The 23,463-nt window shown below is 38.9% G+C and overlaps 2 long non-coding RNA genes across 2 annotated transcripts; both read left to right on the forward strand.

Moving 5' to 3' along the window:
* The first annotated feature begins 268 nt into the window (after nucleotides 1–268).
* Nucleotides 269–5,712, forward strand: LOC132945078 (uncharacterized). Its single transcript, XR_009664512.1, has 5 exons — nucleotides 269–311; nucleotides 1,391–1,417; nucleotides 1,550–1,570; nucleotides 3,810–3,866; nucleotides 4,848–5,712. It is a non-coding gene; the product is annotated as an uncharacterized LOC132945078 (long non-coding RNA).
* Nucleotides 5,713–11,203: 5,491 nt separating this feature from the next.
* On the forward strand, nucleotides 11,204–12,205 carry LOC132944129 (uncharacterized). Its single transcript, XR_009664418.1, has 4 exons — nucleotides 11,204–11,444; nucleotides 11,543–11,731; nucleotides 11,817–12,016; nucleotides 12,083–12,205. It is a non-coding gene; the product is annotated as an uncharacterized LOC132944129 (long non-coding RNA).
* The last annotated feature ends 11,258 nt before the right edge of the window (nucleotides 12,206–23,463 follow it).

Raw genomic sequence — 23,463 nt, forward strand, 5'->3', positions numbered from 1 at the left:
ATTGGGAGTTTTAAATTTTGACATCCCGAGTGCAACAACTATAATATAGTATATATTATTCACTTTCTCATCAAACAAGGATCTGTTGATGAAAATTGAAACAGTTTTACTGCTCTAAACGGCAATGACAGACACATAAATAACAAAAACATAAAAAAAAACACACATCATTGTATAATCATACATTCATCGCTCCGCTCAGAATTGAATAACATACAAATAATATGTAATAAACTAGAGTAATACAAGTGTTATTTATATTTTATTAGGGAAAGATAAAATCAAAAATGCCATCAAATCAAATAATTTAAGTAAGATCATTTTTATAGATTTAATAATGTACATAGGTACCTAACTTTATTAATTAATACAATGAAAATTAATTATGTTTCACTAATAAATATTAATAAAGTTAACAATCTGTAAAAAATAAAAATAGTTAATTAAATAATTTTAATGCACGTCTTTTCAATGGTTTCACTCAAAATCTGTCGATAATCAACTAACCAAAGTGCACAGTAAAAGGATAATCTATTGTACATTAACATAGAAGTATTCCCTGTTATACGTCATCTAACAGTACAAACTCCAGAGATAAGTATGTATGGCCGTAATAGATTTAATCTATGGTTGTACCTTATACATCAGGGATGGGCAACTCAATGCTACTAGATGGACAATTTTGAATGTGCAAAAATTCAGTGGGCCAGAGAACATAGGAAGCAAAAAAAAAAAACGTGAAAAAAAATGTTAACTATACCTTTATAGGTTAGGTTTAATTTTAATAAAATATTATTTACATTTAATAGTTTAATACTAGATAAAAATTTATATCTACGTTTGCGGTTAACATTATATCGATTTTAATAATTTTGTAAATATAATAAAATAAAATACAGAAAAATCTTAACATTTTATATTTGTATAAACTAAATTCAAATTTAGCACGGGCCAGTGAAAAATGGTACGCGGGCCATCAGTTGCCCATCTCTGTTATACATGATAATATAATAACATTATTTTGTATCAATCTAACAATATGGTCATCACTCATCACCAAATCGTAATTTAAACAATAATTATTATATTTGTACGGCGATGACATCATGTAATACGTTAGGTATTCTACCAATTTAAGAAAAAAAAATGTTAAAATATTATTTAGTAACCATATTTCTATTTCTATTATTTTTGAATGATTAATAAACATCATTGCTATAATTATGATTTTATAGAAGTCCGTTTTTGAAATCTTTCATTATATTATGTCCATAAAATAATGACAAGTTTGTAAACAGTTCTAGAAATTAGTTTTAACATGTTGTAGAGGACAACATTTAAAATATATTATAATTATAATTATCACTAGGTATCTTATTTTATTTTGTAGGTATGCAAACACCTTTAACAATTGACAGTAAGTTTGTGGAATGAGGTTATAAATTATAATACCTATAGTTATATTATTATAAAAACTAATCTTTCTAAACGTATAGTTCGTGCAAGCGCCCTACATTAAAAAACTAACATATGTATTTTTTTGTTAAAGTAGCGAAAAAAAGCTGGCCAGGTAATTTTTTTTTTGATATTTCTCCTGGGGTTTGAATTTAAAAAAAACTGGTAATTAAGTGACGATCTGCTGTACATTAGGTGTCAATAGAGTCACTATAATGGATATGTTAAAAATGAATTCAATGATATAATACCACGAAAATGGTCTGCCAGCTTATAATATTAGTATATCACTGGGTAATTATATTTTATGATATTATTGTGATAAAAGCAGTGACTGGAACTGAACCTAAATAAACTGGTTCTGGAACCGGAATAGAAAACTTTTTTTTAACAAATAAAGTACCGGAACCGAACAGGAATTTTTAAATTAAATAGCTTTTTTTAGGTTCAAAAATAAACCTTCTTACGTACCAACTAGATTCACTTTCCTATCAGAAATGATGACGTTTAAGAAATCAAAGAATTTTAACTGTCCTAAAAGATGATAACAGACACAAAAAAAACCTCCGCTAAGAATCTTAAATATTATATTAGGCTATCGAACGATTGAGAACATTATACCTTTTGGGCCGAACGATTGAGAACACTTAAAAATAACAAAGAACTTACAGCTGACCCAAAAAAGAATACGATTGAGAACGAATTTACATGCAAAGTTACCATATCGTTTATTTGGCTATTGAAAGATTCATGCCCGTATGCATAAAATAAATGTTCTTGAAAAAAGTCATCAATTAATAATTGTTAAAACGATTAAAATATTCATACTATTTTTTTTTCTATTGCTATAGGGCATAGTCATATTATTCTTAGTACCTTGACTCTAACTATCGTAGCTATTTTCAATATTGTTTCCGCTTGAGTTTCAGTTAGAATTTCAATAAAATTAAATATCTATTATTTAATTTGTATATTATTAGAACAAAATTATGATCTCATTTTTATTTACGTAATATACAAAAACAAACCTGTCAAACCATAGAAAGGGCACCCATCAATCAGAACCCAAGGGAGTGACAATATCATAAAAAAATAACTAAGAACCAACCAAATTGATTTTATTAAATAACAGAAAAATAAAATGATAAATTATTGATAACAAATAATGAAAAAAAAAAAATAATAAATGGAATAGGTAGTAGTACTGTAGTAACACTAGGGTGGGTCGGTGAAAGTTGATAAATTTGCTTTTAAAAATGTATTAAGATCTATCTGTATAGTAGTGCTTCTCTATAACATTAAGAAATATATTGGTGATAAGGTTTAAATAATATAAACCAAAATCATTGTCTAATAATAAGTTTATTTATTACATTGTAATTCAAATGTGAAGGCCTTAAACAAAAGTCTCTAGTTCTCAAAAATACTATGTTAAAAATGTATTAACCCACTTATTTTTGACTAAACAGTTATTTTAATAAAAATTATTTGAGATTTATCTATATTTTTTGAATGACAGCATAGAGTTTTAATTTCATATTCCAAAGCAAATATTTTAATATATAGCTAATATTTTAATAAGTATTTTGATTTATAAAAATCGAATTTAGGGCGAGTAGTTTATGAGTTATAAGCATTTAAAGTTTAGATGGGCGGAGTTGAGTGGTATGGAGTTACCCCGCAAAATATTTATCCACTACTGCGCTTGTCTAAACTTTAAATACTTACAACTCATAAACCACTTGTCCTAAATTTGATTTTTATGTATCAAAATACTTAGAAAAATATTCTGCTTTGGAAATTAAAACTCTATGCTGTCATTCAAAAAAGTAAAAAACTTAAAAAATTATAAAGGTAAAAGATATCTAAAAATATAATTTTTTATAAAAACGTTGTTTTTTTAACAACTTGAAACTATGTTCAAAAATATTTTAAAAAACATTAATACTTTTTGAGATAATGAGTGTTTTACGCTTAATGAATAAGCTTATTATTTTAAAAACAAAATATAAACCAATAAATAACAATTTCCCCAATATGTTTATATTAACAACATTATTAATATAATTAATATATATAAATACAGTGGACTGCTCAGTTTGTGAGTTGCCTTACGACACAGTTTACCGTTCAACACATTCGTACATAGCTTATAAAAATAAAACAAAATACATGTAAATATAAATAAAATAAAATAAAATAGGTGTAATTAAATAGTAGGTAAGTAGATAGATACCAAAATAAAATGTCAACCAACTAGTTGTAGAAGGATAATTATTATTACTATTATTATAACTATCCATCTTCTCATAGTACCTACGAAATTATTTTTATTTAAAAATTCTTTGTTGTAGACATTGCAAGAAAATACTACAATAATCAAATGGCCACTTTAAATAAAAAGAAGAAATGTACGTATTTTTTTGCAAAATAATTAAAAATTATATTTATTAATTTTCAGTTAAATAATGACATAACTATACAATTTGTTACACTATATTTATGTTATTCTAAAATACTTATAAAACTGGTATTGCACTAATGTTCTAGTTGTCTTATGTTATTCCAATTATTGGGTAATAAATTATTGATTTCCCATTTTTGAACCCCAATGTATGAAATAGATCAAATTTGATAGCAGAAATGACCTTCGACATTGAACATTGTAGCAAAAAATGCCTGCTCTAAAAAGTATTGTCGGAGAAAATCGTCACACCATTCTTCGACTCAACATTTTAAACACTTCAAAAACTTCGAAGTTCGAATTCAATGATAATCATTAGTTAATAATTATTATGCATGGCAGTAGATTAATTTGAATTTTTATTAAAAAGTTTTCAGCTCCCTAGGTTAATCTACTAGTTTTATATTTTATAAGTTATTATCAATTCATTTTTTGAAATTTCAAAAGGTCGAATAAAGTTCAAATATGATTCAAGTTTGAGTTCAAATAGTTCGTGAACATTTAAATTTTACCCATCTTCAGTGAAATTATAATGTTTAATTATAGTCTGGCTCGGAGGTGCTACAATTATATAATATCCGAAAATTGTGTGTTAATTATGCCATTTAGGGTCCCCTTATAAATGGTTTATACTCCACACCTGTATGGGTAGTGTAACATGGGACAAAAGGTAATTTTTTTAAATCCCACCGTACACATTAACGTGCATAAAAGTATCTCTGACTGGTTTTAGTTTATTACTCTATTTTCTTTACATATACATAATTTAAAAGTGCATGCACAGAACTAAGCGTCCAGTTATATTTTAGAAAAGAACCGACAAAATTCATAGAATATAGGGTAAAGCCCGTGTTCATTAAAACTGCATAGTTTGCTTTATTTAATTTATTAATGATAATTGACCAATATGATTAATGTTTATACCTAGCTGAATTGTTTTTAACTACAAAAAAATGGTGCGAAAAAAAGAAGGCTGAAGCAAAGGCTGCAGAAGAGAAGATGGCTGCAGAAAATGTTTAAGTAAACGTTGGTCATGTTCATCTACATCGCCAAGTTACCTGATCTACCTAGCTACGCTATGTAGTAATTTTGCATAAATATTGATGACCTTTCATTGTATTTTTAAAATATTTAATATTTAAAAAAAAACTTCCTTTTGCTATAATATATTATTATGATTCAGATGTTTACATTTAGCATTACAATATTATTAAGGATACCTTAGATTTTTGACCAAGACTCATTAGCTGACCGTAGACTGATGTTAAGCAATACTTTTCTTAGCGATCCGTTATCTAATCCTATAAAAACTCCTCTTATCCGTTATAAACTTTAAATTTCCACAATAGTCTATCCGTACAGCTATGTAGCTCTCATATTCTCCATTCCCAAAATTAAAATAAATTATATATAAAAAAAACAAGCAACTAAGGCGCTTATTAATGTCTATATTGTCAATAAAAATCTCGGTTTCATTTAAAATTATTTTTCTTTTTGTTTAAATTTCTAAAAAATGTTGTATGTTATTTAACATTATTATTACTTTTATTATTATGTCTACAACTCGCGGTATTATACTATTACTCAAATATCAAATAGGTACCTAGGTACCTACTTTATATTCAAAGAGCACTGGCAAATTATTTGTAATAAATAAACGTACCTATTATAAATTATAAGAATAGCACGATTCTAGATAGAATTCTAAAAATAATTATATATTTAACAACATATTTTATATTGTTTGTACTACGATTTTAATTAACGAGTACAATAAATTACAGTTGTCTAGATATTTGACTATTACTGTTTATTGTGATTCATGAATTGTGAATAAAATCGTTTATAAGTAAAACTTCTTTCTTGAGGCGTGGGTGGAAAAAAAATTGTAACGAAAAATGAAACGACACGTTTGTTTATTTATTTATTTTGCAAGTCAAGCACGGTTGTGGCATTTCTCACTCTGACCCTAATTTACTTATAATATCACGGCCCCCAATGCTTATGAAAGATGTTATACTTCCCCAGATTGTAATGGTGGGCTCACACACTCACGTTTTTTTTTCTGTCTTTGTTTCAAAATTACGATATTACCAAATTATTGTTGTATTTTACATAATATAGTATAAACCAGCGTTTCCCAATCCATGTGTCGTGACTCGCGAGTCGCGGTATTATACTACGGTAAAATGATAAATACTCAAGTTATATTTTATTTGATATATCTATGTATAAGAATAATGCAAAGTCTAACTACTATTGTAGAATGTATGCCATCAATTTTACATTGGATACCTATATCAATATATTTGTATTTACTTTAATAATATTTTATTAAAACTATGGAAAATATGTTATCTTATAACATACATATAAACAAGTCAGCAAATTCAGGTCGATTCATAATAAAATCGGTATTTAATGTTATAAAAACATTATTATTATAATATACCCACCGCGTTTGCGTCCATCAGCTCTCAGCCTGGTATTTTAATGACATATTATTTTCAATAATCCTATTTATTTTAAGATCATAACACAGATCTGTATTGCTTAAATATTGTTTTATATTAGTATTAAATTCTAAATTATTTTATTTAGCCTGTTATTTGACTACATGAAGCTTAGTTAATTAGTATTTATTATAGATAATGGAACGGAACGCTTCGTGTGCAAGTCCGACTCACACTTGTCTGGTTTTTATTATTATTATTATTATTATGCGTCGGAACCAGTGAGCAACAATTTTACATATACATTTTTTCAAAATGTGTTCCTATTTGTCCAAACTGACTTTATAACATCTAAAACTGATAAAATATTTTCTTATTTTTCTAATATTCTCAAATAAGCAATAACGACAAAATATGCAAAAATATACAAAGTTCAATTTTCAATGTACCGGAACTTTGTTACATTACCGAACACCTGTTTTTTTTTTTTTTTTAGACTTATGTAGTTAATTATACTGAAAACGTTGGGGAAGTCAGAATTCGGCGGTCGGCCTTAGTTTCGAAGTTATGTTTTAATGAAGTTCGCTATCTTACGATTTTTGCACATTCGCGCGTCACTAGTTTACTGCACCTATTTCGAATATTGATTTTTTTTTTTGAAACCTATGTACTTCAACGAGTTAAGAATGACGGTGCAATCAAAGTTATATAGCCAGACTTTGTTTTGAAGTTATATGCTAAGGCAGTTTCCAATTTTGAGTTTTTACGCATATGTTCAACGCTCTAGAAGCTCTCTACGCCTATCGGCTCCGGTCACCAAACTCGAGGTCCTGCGGACCTCTTACTGGATGGGGCAGACGGATGAACGTAAAAAATAATATCGTAAAATAGCAAACTTCATTAAGCCATAACTTCGAAACTAAGTCCAACCGCCAAATTCTGACTTCACTATCGTTCTCAGTATAGTTAACTACATATGTCTGAAAAAAAATTGCAAAAAAAAAGGGTGTCCGGTAAAGTAACAAAATACCTCAAATTTAAATCAGAAAAACAAATATTATCGATACCTAACTTAAATTAAAATTAAAATAAAGCCTTAGTTACTAGCTAGTGAGAAGAAACATATTTTGAATAAATTCAAATTAATAAATACAATTATTCATCACTCACATTGTTCTCGCCTTTCTAGACAAATATGAAAAAACTAGAATCTGAGGGCCCTTGTCATTTATAACTTATAATTTGTAGATAATATTATATGCATTTAAATAATATAATAAATAATACTATATTAAAAGTAACAATACATACAGTTAAATAAAAACAACAAAATTCATGACATACTTATTTCATTTTAATAATAGTACCTACCTATACACATATACTTAGGGCATGGAAACTTGATGATTTTTACGGTTTTGGTTTTTATAAAAAAAACATTTATATTTCAGTTTCTTTTCAGTTCCTAAAACTGAAAATTTAATTTCCTGTTTTGTTGTATACTTAAGTAAAAAAAGGTTGGTTCGAAAAAATCCAAGGTTATACAATATTTTTTAAATATTTAAAAAACCCTATTTTTATAACTTGTATTTCTGATAGAATGTTGTAAGTACATTAATTTAAATCAATTACCGAATTGTAAAAGAACAAAAAAGTTTAAATTATGAGGTAAAGAATATAAAGATCTTTGGAATATTAAATTAAACATGTATGTTGTCTTTCTAAACAATAAAAACTTAAAAATAAATTAGGGTTTTCTGAAATAAAGAGTGTTGTGCGTCAAATAGATCAATATAGTGACAGTGATGCAATTATAGGTATAATTTTTCAAATCATTGGGGCACTACGCAGTGATGAATCGCTAAAATAACATCAACATTACACATTGCCAATATTTAGTTTATACCTATATTATTAATTATTATATTCTGATATTCACAATCCGATATAAGAAAAAAATGTAAACATATCTTATTTTTAATTATTGTATTATAATATAATATTCTAGTGATAAACATTGTTATCACATATACATAGTGATAACAGTGATAACACTTCGCTCTTACCGGTTTTTTTTATTTTTTCATTTGTAAGTACCTCTTTTTCTTTGCGGTCGCTTTTATTCGTTTCGTCTTTGTGCCTTTTCCGCCTACACATGTTTTCAAGCTTCATCTCGACAGATTAACTAGAAGAAGTATAGTGCAAAAGAAACTGCATCTGCCAGCTTGTGTACATCAGGTACGTTCTTATCACTTGGAACCCCAAACTTGTCAATTACCACCTTATCAACAAACCAGTCAGCTGTTTTTCGGTGACTTTAACGCTGGGCTTTTTCATTGTCCACCTGTGTTTCAACTCCGATTTAGCTTGCATGCTGTACTACATTACTGTACTTTGTATTGCATGCTCTTGTCTTAAGGAGTTATTTTTAAGTATTTTTATATATTTCTTTTTTCAATACTCTTGCATCAAATTATGCCTTCAACACCCTCTTCCGTGGCTTCAAATTCTCGTGCACAGGCTCAGAAACCTCCTACTACCTCTGACATTTTGAAGGCAATCGAATCGCTCTCTACTTCGCAATCGTCGCAGTTTAGTGAACTTAAAAGTAGCATTTCGACACTCACTTCCCAAGTAGCAGATCTGGTTACTGAAAATGCTTCTTTCCGGGCTGAAATTGGTGTGCTCCGTTCAAGAATTGATGTTTTGGAATCACGTCCGGTCCCCTCTATTGATTCGTCTTCATTGATTTTTTGTGAATCTACTGAACGAAGCAAAATTGAATTTAATGCAATTGCATATGGAGTGCCTGAGTCCGCTGCCAACACCGCTGCTTTAAGAGTTAATGATGATCTACGTACACTTAGCAATCTTCTTGAACAAATAACTATACCTATACCCACCAATCTTAAGCTAATACGCCTAGGCAATAGTAATGCGAAGAAACCGAGACCTTTGAAGGTAATTTGCCAATCCAAGGCCGATGCTTCTCAACTTATTTTAAATTTTAATTCACAAACGCGGAATGGATTATTACCAGAACCTGGTTTTCGCATTGTTCAGGACAAAACCACGCTTGAACGGGAACTTTTGCGTAAAGCTCATTCCGATCTGCAACGTAAAATCGAAAGTGGCTCTTCAGATTTTACTATTTCATATGTCAATGGTGTACCTTCAGTGATTAAAGCCGGTCCAAAAAACATGAACCCCAGAGGAGGAAGCAATCATCAACCGAGTTCCACTCAGCATTTGCATTAGTTCCTGATTTCAACTCTGGTATGCATGTTTATTGTAAAAATAATATTTTTTGTACCATTTGCCGTTTTTCTCATTCTACCTTTAACTCATTTTTATCTAAATTTAATAATATTAAAACTAACTTTTCTTCTATACCCTACCCTAAGTTTTAATAATTTTAATGTTATGCCTAATATTGATCATTGTTTTAAAATATACTACCGAAATGTACGTGGCCTTCGTAGTAAATTGTTTAATCTCCGAACTAATTTTATTTTATTATCTTATGATGCTTATATTCTCACGGAGACTTGGCTTTCGGATGACATCTCTAATTCTATAATGCTTTAGTCCGGTCGGTCATTGAATATGGGTCTATTGTTTGGTCACCATATACCACAGTTGACATTTGTCGGATTGATCGTGTACAAAACAGTTTTATGCGTTTCGCCGGTTATTGCCTCAACATTCCTCATCCACCACATGATTATGGGCCATTGCCAAGCTCTGAGACTAGTTCCCCTTTCTGTAAGACGTGATAATTTTGATATCACTTTTATTCAACGTCTGATAGAAGGACAAGTTGATGCCCCAAGACTACTTGGAGAACTTAGCTTTCGTATTCCTAGTAACACTAGGCTTCAATGTAATTTTTATATACCCACCAATAAATCAAACTTCTCCAGGAATGCCCCACTTACAAGAATGATGCATAATGCAAATAATCATATAGACTATTAAGCCATATGTAGTACGAAGGCTCACATTTTTTTTTTACTTAACTTAACCACATTGTTTTTTTTGTTTTAATTACTTACTAATTCTTTTTCTTCTCTCTATTATTAAGTTAGTATAAGTTATGCATCTTATATATACAGGGTGTAACAGATAGAACTGACTTTTGGAATAACTTTTCTTCCAATCAATATTTTTTAATTTTTTTTTTATTTATCATTTATAAACCCTAGCGCTACATGTACAATAATTTTACTTTTATCTTTAATTTAAGTACTGAGAATAAAAAAAAAATTAAATTTGATTTAATTTGTTTTAAAAATTTTCAAAATAGCCATTTTGTAAAACTAATTATTAGAAAAATGTTGATATTCAAATTGTTATTATTGAATAATCCATAAATGAGATATAAGTCCTCAAAGTTTTATTATTTTTTGGAGGTGCTATATTTTTTGTTTGTAAAGACCAGTAGTTCAAAACTCTGTACATATTTGACTCAGTGTAACGATAACGATGTACCATAGTGGCCACAGCCCACAATTATTACTGACAGATAGGTTATTTATTGTCAATATTATCACACTCATAATAATAATTGAAACACAATTAATTATAACAGATAAGCAAGGACATAGATTACATACATTTCAATTGATAAGTAAAAATTATGCAGTATCTTAATTCGATATCATACAATCACAGTATGCCACAGAAGAAAATATCATATTATAAATATATAATTTTATTATTGTAGTGTACGCACACTGTTGAACTAAGTTAACCTTAAACGTATTTTAAATTTTGATGATATGATTATTGAATATTGATTAATATTAATGTTGTTTTCTGTTGACTAACTACTTTACTAGTATAATGTCATAATGGTAAACAAAATAAATTATGAATGTTAATTAAAACAAGTATCTACCTACTCAGGTACTTCAATTTTAAATAATAATACTTCACAATGTGCTTTTTTATAATACTTTAATTTGCAATGTAAAAATAATTCAATTCAAAATAGGTGTTTTATTACCTAAAACTAATATAATGCATGATAATTGGATACCAACTTGGAAACTTCATTTTCAAATTGTTTGGTAAGTTTTTCTTCTAATTAAACAGTTAAAAATCTATAGAAGTTTTTAAATTTTATCTAAGAAATTATTTTTTAATGTTTTTACTTTTTTTATTTTAGTCAAACATGTTATTCTGCATAGTTTACAATTTTTATTTAAACATTGTATACAAATGGACCACTTACATTGTCTCATAGGATATCATATTATAATAAAACAATACAATACTATACAAATACCAAGTCAAAACTTTTAAATTCATCTGCAAATTCTTTATTTGGCGACTATTTAATTTGTATATTTAATTGGTAAGTTCTCCTAACATTTTTTTTTTTTTTTACTAAATAATACTTATTAATAACTTTGTGTAAAACAATTTGACTTTGATTTCAGTAAAAATTAGTAATTCATAATAAATTACACTGAACTATGAGCAACTATATCTATGACTAGACAATACAATTTGATTTGACTAGCAAATGTTTCATAACTGTACCAGTACACTGATATTTGATATTTATGTAAATTATTATGGAATCAAATATATTTCTGTAATATAATATAGTCTCTGAACAAACTACTCAATTAATTGTGTTTGTATGAATATTTTGAATTATTAAATAAATACATTTTTTTAAATTATTTTATTTTATTTCCAGATTGTAAAGTTAATTATTACAAAGAGGGAAATATTAAGTCAGCCTACTTAAAGGTTATGTTATTAAATTGTAATACAATTCCTCATAAGTAGCATTATGAGGTTGTTAAAATAGAAAATTTTACATTTTAAAAAAAAATTAATCAGACATTTCCAATTTTTAATTAACTTATTTTCAAAAAATGTAAGATGAAAAATTAACTATGTTTATACTAATTGTATTTGTTGTATTTGAAGTCCGTAGCCCTTAAATAAGTTTAAATGTAGAGTAGTTAATATATTATGTACATTTAATTTTTATAATTTTATCAAGTGTAGTGTGTGTGTCAAGTGTTAATATTTTTTGTTGGTTTATGACCTTACCCAAATTCTGCAAAAACTTGCATTACGGAAATTAGGCCATACTCCAGTAGAATTATTGATAACTAATGCACTTATTATTTTTGATAATTTAATATTAAATTAGTGTCCATTATGTAGCTTATTCACACACAAGATAGTTTTTACATTAAATGCATATTATGTGTATTAGGTTTTAACAAGGCCGTAACTGGCAAAAAATTTCAGGGGGGGGTCCAACATTATTTTAAATATAGATACTAAACACTTCATTTTTACGTTAAAAATATAAAATTGTATTATAATCATTATTAAAAACATATTAGGTCATTATTATAATATTCAATTTACATAAACATAATAGTTGATTGTTTATATACATATATAGACTATTTAACTATTATTCACATTACAAAAGCACAAATCAAAAAAAGATAAAATATAAAATACAATTTTTTCAATATTAAATTTTCAAAATAATTATTAATTTATAGTCTATAAGCATGCAATATGTCGACTATTTTATTATAAAATAAACTATTTTACTAATATAAAATTTTTATATTAGTAAAATAGCTCTATCTTTTTGAAGTGCAAATTTATTCAGGACGTCTTCGGGATCCACTTTAATATTTCTATGAACACTTAATAATGCTAGGCCATTTAAACGGTTTTGTCCAATAGCGTTTCGCAAAAATGTTTTCGTCCGTTTCAGCGTTGAGAACGTTCTCTCGGGTGTTGCAGTTGAAACTGGTAATGCAGCTAAAACTTTTAATAAAAAGTATATACACGGAAACAAATCAGAATTACAATTGTTTAATGCTTCAACGGCTGTACTAGGACGATCGTCCTGAGAATGTGAGATCCATTTCCTATTCCATAGTTTAATTTCTGTTTGTAATAAATCCATATCTATAATATAGTCAGAATATAAATTAAAATCTGAGGCTGATATTGCAGCTTTATAACACATTTTTGGTATTAATAAATATAAAGAAGACAAAACTGTTTTGTGTTTTGAAAATCTATCTTTTAGTTGTTGAATAAAATCGTCATAAAAAGGAATAGCAATAGCTATACGGAAATATTCTTCTGGAGAGTTAACATTAACGTTATTTCTATTTTTATTATTTAATACAATTTATAGTTTATAAGCTATATTCACCGCTAAAATTTTTCTACTTTTAAAAATCCGGACCCCCCCCCCTCAGTTACGGCCTTGGGTTTTAATACAATAGCAATTATTCATTACAAGCATACATTTCTTAAAAAATTATTTTTATTTCATATTTTTAGTATTAATTATTATAATCACATTCTGTTTTGGAATATAAAATTCTTATGGATAAAAAATATTTAAAAACATATTTTAATAAAAATGTTGTTTTGTAAACGAAATGAAATAAATGTATGGCTGCTCTATTCTAAATACTGTTATGTAAAAAAATGTTATTAATTTCTAGCTTCTCCCCTACAAACGGCCTTGTGTGTGATTTGACCTATAACTACTCTTAGAATTATGTTGGGTTATGGACTTTTAGACAAATGAATAAAATTATTTTATAACTTTTATTAAAATTTTAAACATTTATTCATAATTTTCAAAATGTCCTCCATTTCTCGCTACACATTTCTCATGCCTCGTCATAATGGAATTAGTTAGCAGTACCATATTCGCTATAAGCTCTAATCGCCTCTCTGGGTCAGAAGGTTTTAAACCTTGTACATAGTGTATTTTATACGGGTGATACAAATTGGTCTTTAAAATACGGTGTACAGAGGTATGGCTTATGTTTGTTTGCCTGGATATTGACCTTGTAGAAGCATGCGGATCAACACTAAACGCAGCCAAGATACTAACCGAATGTCGCTCATCAGATGTGACATTATTTTTTGATTTATGAAGACCATTCGGAAAGCTACCTAGAGTTAAAAATAAGAGAATTTTATTTTTTTTTAATGTTGATTGTGATTGTGTATGTACTATTGACTTATAATTTTGACAAATATATTTTTTAATTTTAAGTGTTATATTTTATATATTTATGTTGCCAACGTCCAACGCTTAATAAGTTAGTGATGGCAACTTGTTATCAATTACGGCAACTGTTACAAACTGTTCTCAAAAAATAACAGTTAAAATCATAAATATTTATGGTGAAAATAACAGTTACCTACAGTTGCAAACGCTACAATGTACCTATAAGACCACACGCAGCTCGGCATGTGTCCGGTACGTGATGGGCAGCATTAATTATTATATAAAGGACAATGTAATAGGTACAAGGAAAGTATGATATAATTTGTTACATAAAAGCAAGGCTACACGTAGCAAGGATGTACGTGTAGGTACTCATTTTCCTTGTATCAATGCACCTATATAAGAGGGACCCTAACGAAAGGCTCATCACTCTATAGTTGGCAGGCTACTAGTTGACGGTATCTATGCTGATTATTTATGTCTTAAATTGTACAAGTTCAATAATTTGAAACTATTCATAATTGATTTGTGTTTTATATTTAATAAACTTATATTATAATCACTTCGAATAAGAGTTATTTGTTCGACTTTGAAGCTTATCAACAGTGTCGGAAACAGCCACTAACATTCTGGCCGGCTCGCCGCCTGCCGACTTACTGGCCGAGGAACGCAGTGCCTCGTTCAGCCAGAAGAGGTCTGGTGTACGCAGCGAGCACTCTCCCCGTGCCACCACAATGGTTAGGTTAGGTTAGGTTAGGTAAGTCGAGACGTGTCTGCCGTTCAGTCGAGACGTGTCTGCCGTTCAGTCGAGACGTGTCTGCCGTTAGTCGAGACGTGTCTGCCGTTCAGTCGAGACGTGTCTGCCGTTCAGTCGAGACGTGTCTGCCGTTCGAGTCGAGACGTGTCTGCCGTTCAGTGAGGACGTACTCCGCAGCAGGTCGCTCCGTTATCGCAGCTTACCCTCTCCGCGTACGCTTCACGTATCCTACACGCACTAGTCACGTGTCTACAGAGGCAGCTCCGCCACCGGAAGCCTACAGCAGCCACGCGCACGCCTCGTAGCGCCCGCTACCGCTCGCGTTTTTCCGCGGCACCCCGTTTTGTTGGTTTTCCTCGGATATCTCGGCCGGAAGTGGTCTGAGAGCTTCGGGAAAAAAGTTTTGCCCCCTTGACGATTCCCTAGCAGCTCTAGAGGACGCCGACCAGGCCCCGCAAACCCGGACCCCCTATCCCCCCCAGGGGCTGAGATAGAGGCGTTCCAAAACCGCGGTCTCCGGACTCGACGCAAGCGCCGTTAGCGGAACCCCGCTTTTTCTCAGTTTTTGCTCGATATCTCGGCCGGAAGTGGTCTGAGAGCTTCGGGAAAAAAGTTTTGCCCCTTCGACGATGTCCTAGCAGTTCTAGACGACGCCGACCAGACCCCGTAAACCTGGACCCCCTATCCCCCCCAGGGGCGGAGATAGAGGTACCCCAAAATCGTGGTCTCTGGACTTCGTAGAAAACAAAGGAGCGAAGTCGTTTCCTTCACAAGGCGCCCGGGGCCCGGCCCCAGGTGACATGCCGAACCCCCCAACCATCATGGAGATAGACCTGACCGACCCGACCCCGTCATCGGGGCCCAGCCGCTCGACCTTGAGCGCTTCGGAAGCATTCGACTTGGTCACCAATGCTCTGATCGAACCGACGACTAAAAAACAAAAGGTGGCGGACGACCGCCAGACCAGCCACGCATCGGTGCAGACACCCTGTAGCAGCGACTGGAGTGTCAGGCTGAGGGAGAAGTTGAACAAGGCTAGGTCCACCCTGAAGGCAGTCGCCGCTGACACAAAGAAACTAATGCAGAGGACCTCGGACCCAGATCTGCGCAACCACATCGAAAAAATCCTGAACCGCACCAGCGACGCCTACAGCACGGTCGACTCTCTGCTGGAGAAGAACGGCGACGTTGCGGACCTGCCCGGACCAACCACCGGAAAGTCCACGTCGGACGCCTCCACTGACATGGAGCTTACCCCAGCGCACTGGGACAGCCTGGCAAGGAGAACAGCTGCGGCCAACCGTCAAAAGCGTCCACCGAAACCATCCGCCCACCTTCCCCCCCAAGACACCGAGGCCGACATCGGCATGGAGACCGAGGCTGAAGACTGGTCCAGGGTCGTTGGAAGGCGTTCAAGAAGACCGAAAACAACGACGGCTGCGGCCAACCGTCCTCCGGCCGCACCACCACAGCCGTCGGGGTTTTCGAAGAAGGCCCCAGCCATCCTCGTCAGAAACGCCGAGGGTAAGAGTTTCCGCGACACGGTGCTGGCGGTCCGCAACTGTGGACTATCTAGGGAGGAACTCGGGACCAGCATCACGATGAGGCAGACGCGAGACGGCAGCTTACTTTTGGAGCTTCCTAAGGGGGCGAGCTCCACCACCGCGGCTAGGAACGGCCATAGTGTCGGCCATGTCGGATAGGCTCGGTCAAGCCATCGGCAAGGTCCACCAGCTCGGTATACAGGTGGAGGTGGAAGTCCTGGACATCGACGCTGCGGCCACAGGCCAGGAGGTGCTGGAGGCCCTCCGCAACGCCATCCTAGGGCAGGGCGACCCGACGTCGAAGGTCGACCGTGACGCCATCAGCGACGTCCGAATATGGGGCACCCGATCCGGCCAACAGATCGCCACGGCCAAAATGCCCAAGCACCTGGCCTCCACCATCACCAGGGTCCCGATCGGGTGGACCATGTGTCGAGTGCGCCCTAGGACCCTCGCCCCGACCAGATGCTTCCGCTGCCATGCGTTCGGCCACAATACCCGGGATTGCAAGGCTGCAGACAGAACCGGGGCATGCTGGAGGTGTGGCGTTATCGGGCACGCCATGAAGGACTGCGTCGAAGCCGATGACCGCTGCGTAGCCTGCGAGTCTGCTGGACTCCCGAAGATTCCGCACAAACCGGGCTCGGGCGCCTGCAACGCGAGAAAGATGTCGGCAGGTCCCAAAGCAGGCCAATGATCAAATTCCTACAGATCAATTTAAACGTGAATTGGGCAGCGGAGCAGCTGATGGCACAAACGGCGGACGAAGAGAGAGCGGACGTGCTCCTAGTCTCCGAACCAGCGACCCACTACGGCCAGGAGGACAGGTGGTGCTTCAGCTCCGACCGTAAGGCTGCCGTGGGCATCTCCCGCCACTCCACCCTCAGTTGCAATCTCCGCGGCTCCGGGAACGGGTTCGCCTGGATGGTCCTCCAAGACGTCACCGTCTTCAGCTGCTATTTCCGCCCGGGCGCTACGATGCCGGAGTTCAACGCCGCACTGGGCGACCTTGAAGACGCCATCAGAGCCAGGGGCAACTCGTCCGTCATCGTGGCCGGGGACTTCAACGCCTGGCACACCGAGTGGGGCTCCAGAGCCAGCAACCCCAGGGGTACGGCGCTCTCCGACCTCGCCTCCAGCCTAGGGCTCCTACTGGCCAACTCGGGCACAGCCCCCACGTTCAGGCGCGGTGCAGCCACCTCGATCATCGACATCACCTTTTACAGAGGCGTAGCCCTGTCGGACTGGATGGTGTCCGAAGCCGAGTCTCTGAGCGACCACAATTACGTGCTCTTCCAATCAGCGAATCCCGACCAGGACCAAGCGTGGTTGGAGCTGCTAGTCGACACACACCGAGGCTGGACTGTGAAGAAGCTGGACGCAGACGCCCTGAGCCTCTACTTGACGTCCACGCGCCTGAGTCCTGTACCGGGGCCGACAGGCGTGGAGAAGGCCCTCGCGGCGGCGGACAAAATCGAAGACTTTCACCTCGGCGCCTGCGACGCTAGCATGCCGAAGAAGAGGCCCGGCCCCGCAGGCAGGCGTCCCATTTACTGGTGGAGCGACGAGATTGCTGAGCTACGCCGATCGGCTCTGGCACTCCGTAGACGGTACCAGGCATGCCTCAGGCGCGCCGGCCACCCGGGCGTTCACGAAGCTAGGTGCAGCTACTCCGTGGCCAAGAAAGTTCTGAGGATCGCGATCCGCACTGCCAAGTCAAAGGCCTGGGCTGATCTCTGCGCACTTGTGGACAAGGATCCTTGGGGAAGACCGTACCGGCTGGTGATGAAGAAGTTTGGCACCCGCGACCCCGCAGCAGATTCCAGGGGTAGAGAGGCCCAGATAGCGGACTCCCTGTTTCCGGCGGCTCCCGCCACGGACTGGAGCCTGGAGCCTTCGTCGGTCGTCTGTGACCTGTTCCGCATGTTCGACCCCGAAACCGGCGTACCCGAATTCGAGAGGAGCGTCCCCGAGTTCACAGCTGAGGAACTCCGAGCAGCTGCCCGCAGACTCTCGCCAGGAAAGGCTCCCGGACCATCAGGCGTTCCGAACGAGATCTTGAGGGCCCTCGTCACCACGCAGACTCATGCAGTACTTAGGATAATGAACGACTGCCTAGGCGCCCTCACATTTCCTCCACGCTGGAAAAGGGCCCGCCTCGTGCTGTTAAGGAAAGGCGCTGACAAGCCCCCGGATGCCCCATCGAGCTACAGGCCGATATGTATGCTGGACTCGACCGGAAAACTTCTAGAACGACTCCTTCTCAAACGCCTGGAGACGCACCTGGACGAGCACGGAGGCTGCAGGAGAGCGCCCAACCAGTTTGGTTTCCGCAAGGGCATCAGCACCGAGTCTGCGGTCAACAGCGTCCTGAGCATGGCAGCCCAGGCAGCCACCACCCCCCGGAAGAAGAGCCTGTGCGTCCTGGTCACCCTGGACGTGAAGAACGCCTTCAATTCCTTGAAGTGGCCAGTGATCGACGCAGCGCTCAGACGTGTGCGGACGCCTGAGTACCTGGTGGAGATGCTGAGGTCATGGCTGTCCGACAGGATGCTGTTGACCGGAGCCAAGAGGTCACCAAGGACAGTGTCGTGCGGCGTACCACAGGGATCCGTGCTCGGGCCGCCACCGAACCGGCTCCTGGGGCGCTACGACCGTCCAAAGCGTCCGTGAGAAGAGAGGAAAGAGCCCGAACAATCGAGGCATGGCAACAGAGATGGGAGACCACCAGGAAGGCGTCCTGGACCAGACGGTGCATCCCATCGGTGGGACGTTGGCTCGGAAGAACGGTCCCGCTAGTGCCTCTGACGTACCACATGTCGCAGGCACTGTCGGGACACGGCTGTTTTCAATACTATCTGCACAGGCGAGCCAGGGCCACCAGCCCCATCTGTCTCCAGTGCTTGAGCCACGAGGACACCGCAGAGCACACCCTCACCGAGTGCCCCTACTGGAGCACGTTCCGGGTCCCTCTGGCCACTCAGCTGGGGCACAGTCCTACCGTGGCCGACATCGGCGACATCGTGTGCGGCCCCCCCTTCGACCAGCTCCCGGCAGACCAAGCAGAGAAGCTGGCGATCCTGACGAACGCGGAGGAAACGTTCCGCCTGTTTTACCGGATGGTCGAGGAAATCATGTCAGCGAAGGAGGACGAGGAGAGAGCCCGCCAAGCCGCAGAGCGAGCTGATGGACCGGACGTATAACCCGTTGTTTTGTAAAATTAGTTAAGTTAAATTCTTTGTAGCCGAAGGCAACTTTGGGAGAGTAGAGTCTCCCCATTTGTAAACCATACCACTTATGTATTGTTGTTTGTGACAGGCAGCGAGTGAGAGATTGGCTCACCGCTACTGATTAAGCTTGTAATTGTGATTGTGATCAATAAACGATGGGGTCCGGAGGGGAAGTAATGCTCACGCGGTTCCTCCTCCGGTCCTCGATTTAACCGAAAAAAAAAAAAAAAAAAAAAAAAAAAGGTTAGGTTAGGTAGGGTTAGGTTGTCGGCGAGGTTAGGTTAGGTAGGGTTAGGTTGTCGGCGAGGTTGGTTGGCAGAGTCCTACCCCCACCTCCACGTGGTGCCGACCGGAAACGGAATTCCGGTTCCGGCCAACGGGGGAGGCACAGAAGGCAAACTGTATAAAACCGAACACCGGCGGGTCAACACCAGCGACCAGAGAGGGCCAACATCGCCCTCCAACCACCGACAACAGACCGAAGGCTCGATGCGAAGACAACCGGGAAGGTTAGACGGGGACCCAGGGGCTAGTAAACTCAGCGCCTCAGTATCATCATCCGAAACTGCCCCACAGCGGCAGGCGCGCCCCGGGGCATTAGTAGGACGCCCACAGCACGGCTTGGTCACCGTCCGGGCGATCGCGATTGATGAGAAAGGGTGCTAGTCAGAACGCCTCAAGAAACCGCCGACCGGTCAGTCGACGCACTGAGCAGCACGCAGCAATACCAGACACGGAGGAAACAGAAGGAAAACTGTATAAAACCGAACACCGGCGGGTCAACACCAGCGACCAGAGAGGGCCAACATCGCCCTCCAACCACCGACAACAACACAGGCCGAAGGCTCGAAGCACAGACGACCGGGAAGGTTAGACGGGGACCCAGGGGCTAGTAAACTCAGCGCCCCAGTATCATCATCCGAAACTGCCCTGCAGCGGAGGCGTGCGCCGGGGCATTAGTAGGACGCCCGTAGCACGATTCGTCACCGTCCGGGCGATCGCGATTGATGAGAAAGGGTGCTAGTCAGAACGCCTCAAGAAACCGCCGACCGGTCAGTCGACGCACCGAGCAGCACGAAAGATCTTACGAACGGAGGAAACAGAAGGAAAACTGACCAAACCATCACCGGTGAGACGCGAACTCCAGCACAACGGAAGGAGAACCGCGAGGCACGAGACTCGAGGCCGACTGGCTAACAAGCCGGGCCGGGAAGACCACGAACGTGACTTCGAGACTGGCGGGCAGCAAAGCCGGGTCGAGAAGTCAATAAATGCAACCAGCGGGCCTTAAGCCAACAACGTTATTTCATTAAAATGTAAAAATTAACTTCAATGTGCGCCCATTAAGGGACAAATTCAAAGGTGTGAATATTAAATTTATAAAATGTTACATTTATCTAATTCAATAAACGATGGCGGCGCCGCGGAAGTAATGCGAAAGCAGTTCCCGCGGCGTCGTCGGTAAAAAAAAAAAAAAAAAGGTTAGGTTAGGTTAGGTTAGGTTCGGCTCAACGGTCCGCCCGAAGACGCGACCCACGAGAACTGACGGACGCTCACCGCGCGGCCTACACCGAAACGCGGAAAGTCCTACGCGACGCCATCCGGTTAGGTTAGGTTAGGTGAGGTTAGGTTAGGTTAGGTTAGTCCGGCTTCGACCGCCATACCGATAACACGCACCCGCGTACCGCTCCCGAGCAGTTTTTTGTTTTCGACGAAAAAACTTAACCGATCTGAGTGAATCTAGTGTCTATCGCTCCGTCTCGATTCCGCCGTCACTCCAAGACATCGCGCGTCGAATTCGGCCAAAGTGCGACCGAGAAATAGCAAAATGAGTGCGCCGAATCCGCCGCCGCCGCCTAAAATAAAGTTCGTTCGCAAAGTGCGTCGGAACTGTTCGTTCGCAGTGTCTATCGCTTCAGCTGCACCGCACTAAGCGAAAAAGTCTTCGCGCGCGAACGTAGGTGCAAAAGCCAGTGCGTAACGGCGAGCTAAGTGCGCCGCGGCCGGCTAACCTAACCTAACCTAACCTTCCGACAAGGGTAAGTGAAATTAAAAAAAAACACTACCTAAGATAACACGGCCGCCCGGTTTTTGACACCGCGATCGCGTCGGTCGCGCGCGCAGCGATACCCGTGGCGACTGCCGACAGTTGCCACCGCGATCGCGTCGGTCTGAAAAAAATCGGATTTTCAAATCAACGGTACGCGACAACCAGCGCTCCGATCGAGCAGCGGAAAACGCACACGGGTAGGAGGCATCGCCCTCTACCTCCACGTGGAATTTCCCCTCACCCCGTTTCACGGAAACACCGTTATCTCCGGCGGAAACGAAGCCAGGACCCCAGGACTCGGGCACAAAGCCCCGAGGCACCTCCTGGACGAGGTCCCCTCAAGGGAAAAAAACCAAAAAACCCCCCCCCCAAATTTTTTTTTTTTTTTTTTTTTTTTTTTTTTTTTCCCTCCCAGGCCTTCGCGACCCCGCTTTAGGCTAGGTAGCCATGGCGAAAAGCATCCCAGACAGCTGGGACATGGATCAAGACCCGACCAACAACCCTCAACACAAAAGGAAGGGGTCAAGCTCACCAACTCAAGCGAGCAAATCAAAGAAGAAGCCGGTCAACACCCCCAACGTTCCGACCAACATCGACCCAGAAAGTCTCCTCGGCGCCGCCGCTGACGCCACAAAGTACGCGTGTGAACTGGTTGAAGGACTCGCCGAAGAATACCATCACGAAGATGAAATCGGGCCATGCCTGAACAAAGTTGCCAAAGCCCTTGACCTGGTATGCAGGGCACTGCTCCAGCTGTCTAAAGAACGGCACGCCGCATCACAAAACGGCAACCGAAAAAAAGTGGATGCCGAGACCAACACTGAAATCGCACTACCAACTCCACAACCGCCCCCAACTCCACATGTCCCCGGAAAAAAGCAGATGACGAAATCGGCCAAACAAAAAAAAAAAAACAAAAACAAAAACGACGAAAGGACCCCGACTCACGCCACCCCGGCCGAGAAGCCGACGACCTCAGGAGAGGCAAAAACAATCTACCCGGAACAAGTCGAAGAACCGTTCACTGTAGTGGACAGGACCGCAAAAACGAAAATTCCCCCCAGGACCCAAACGGCCAGGAAAACGGTGCAGAGATCTGCGGCCGTCCTGGTCAAGGTCCCTGAAGGCCGGACTTACGCGGACACTCTTCGCGCGGTGAGACTAACGGACATCGACTTTGAGGGCATGGGAACCCACGTGACGTCGATGAGGAAGACCCGAAACGGTGATCTGCTGGTTGAACTGACCAAGGGGGCCAAGGCCACCGCAGCTACTTCTATCATCCGTGACAAGCTGGCGGAAAACATGTCCGGATCCGTGGTCACCAGACTACGCCACACAGCCGAAGTCGAGATCACGGACCTCGACGAAGTGGCAACAAAAGAAGAGGTCCTTGCAGCCATCCAGAAGGCCATACTCGGCGACGATCTTCCCTCCGGCGAGGAGATTAAGATAACCGGTCTGTGGGCCACTCGGGACAG

Source organism: Metopolophium dirhodum, chromosome 5 (assembly GCF_019925205.1).
Source record: "Metopolophium dirhodum isolate CAU chromosome 5, ASM1992520v1, whole genome shotgun sequence".
Taxonomy (NCBI): Eukaryota; Metazoa; Arthropoda; class Insecta; order Hemiptera; family Aphididae; genus Metopolophium; species Metopolophium dirhodum.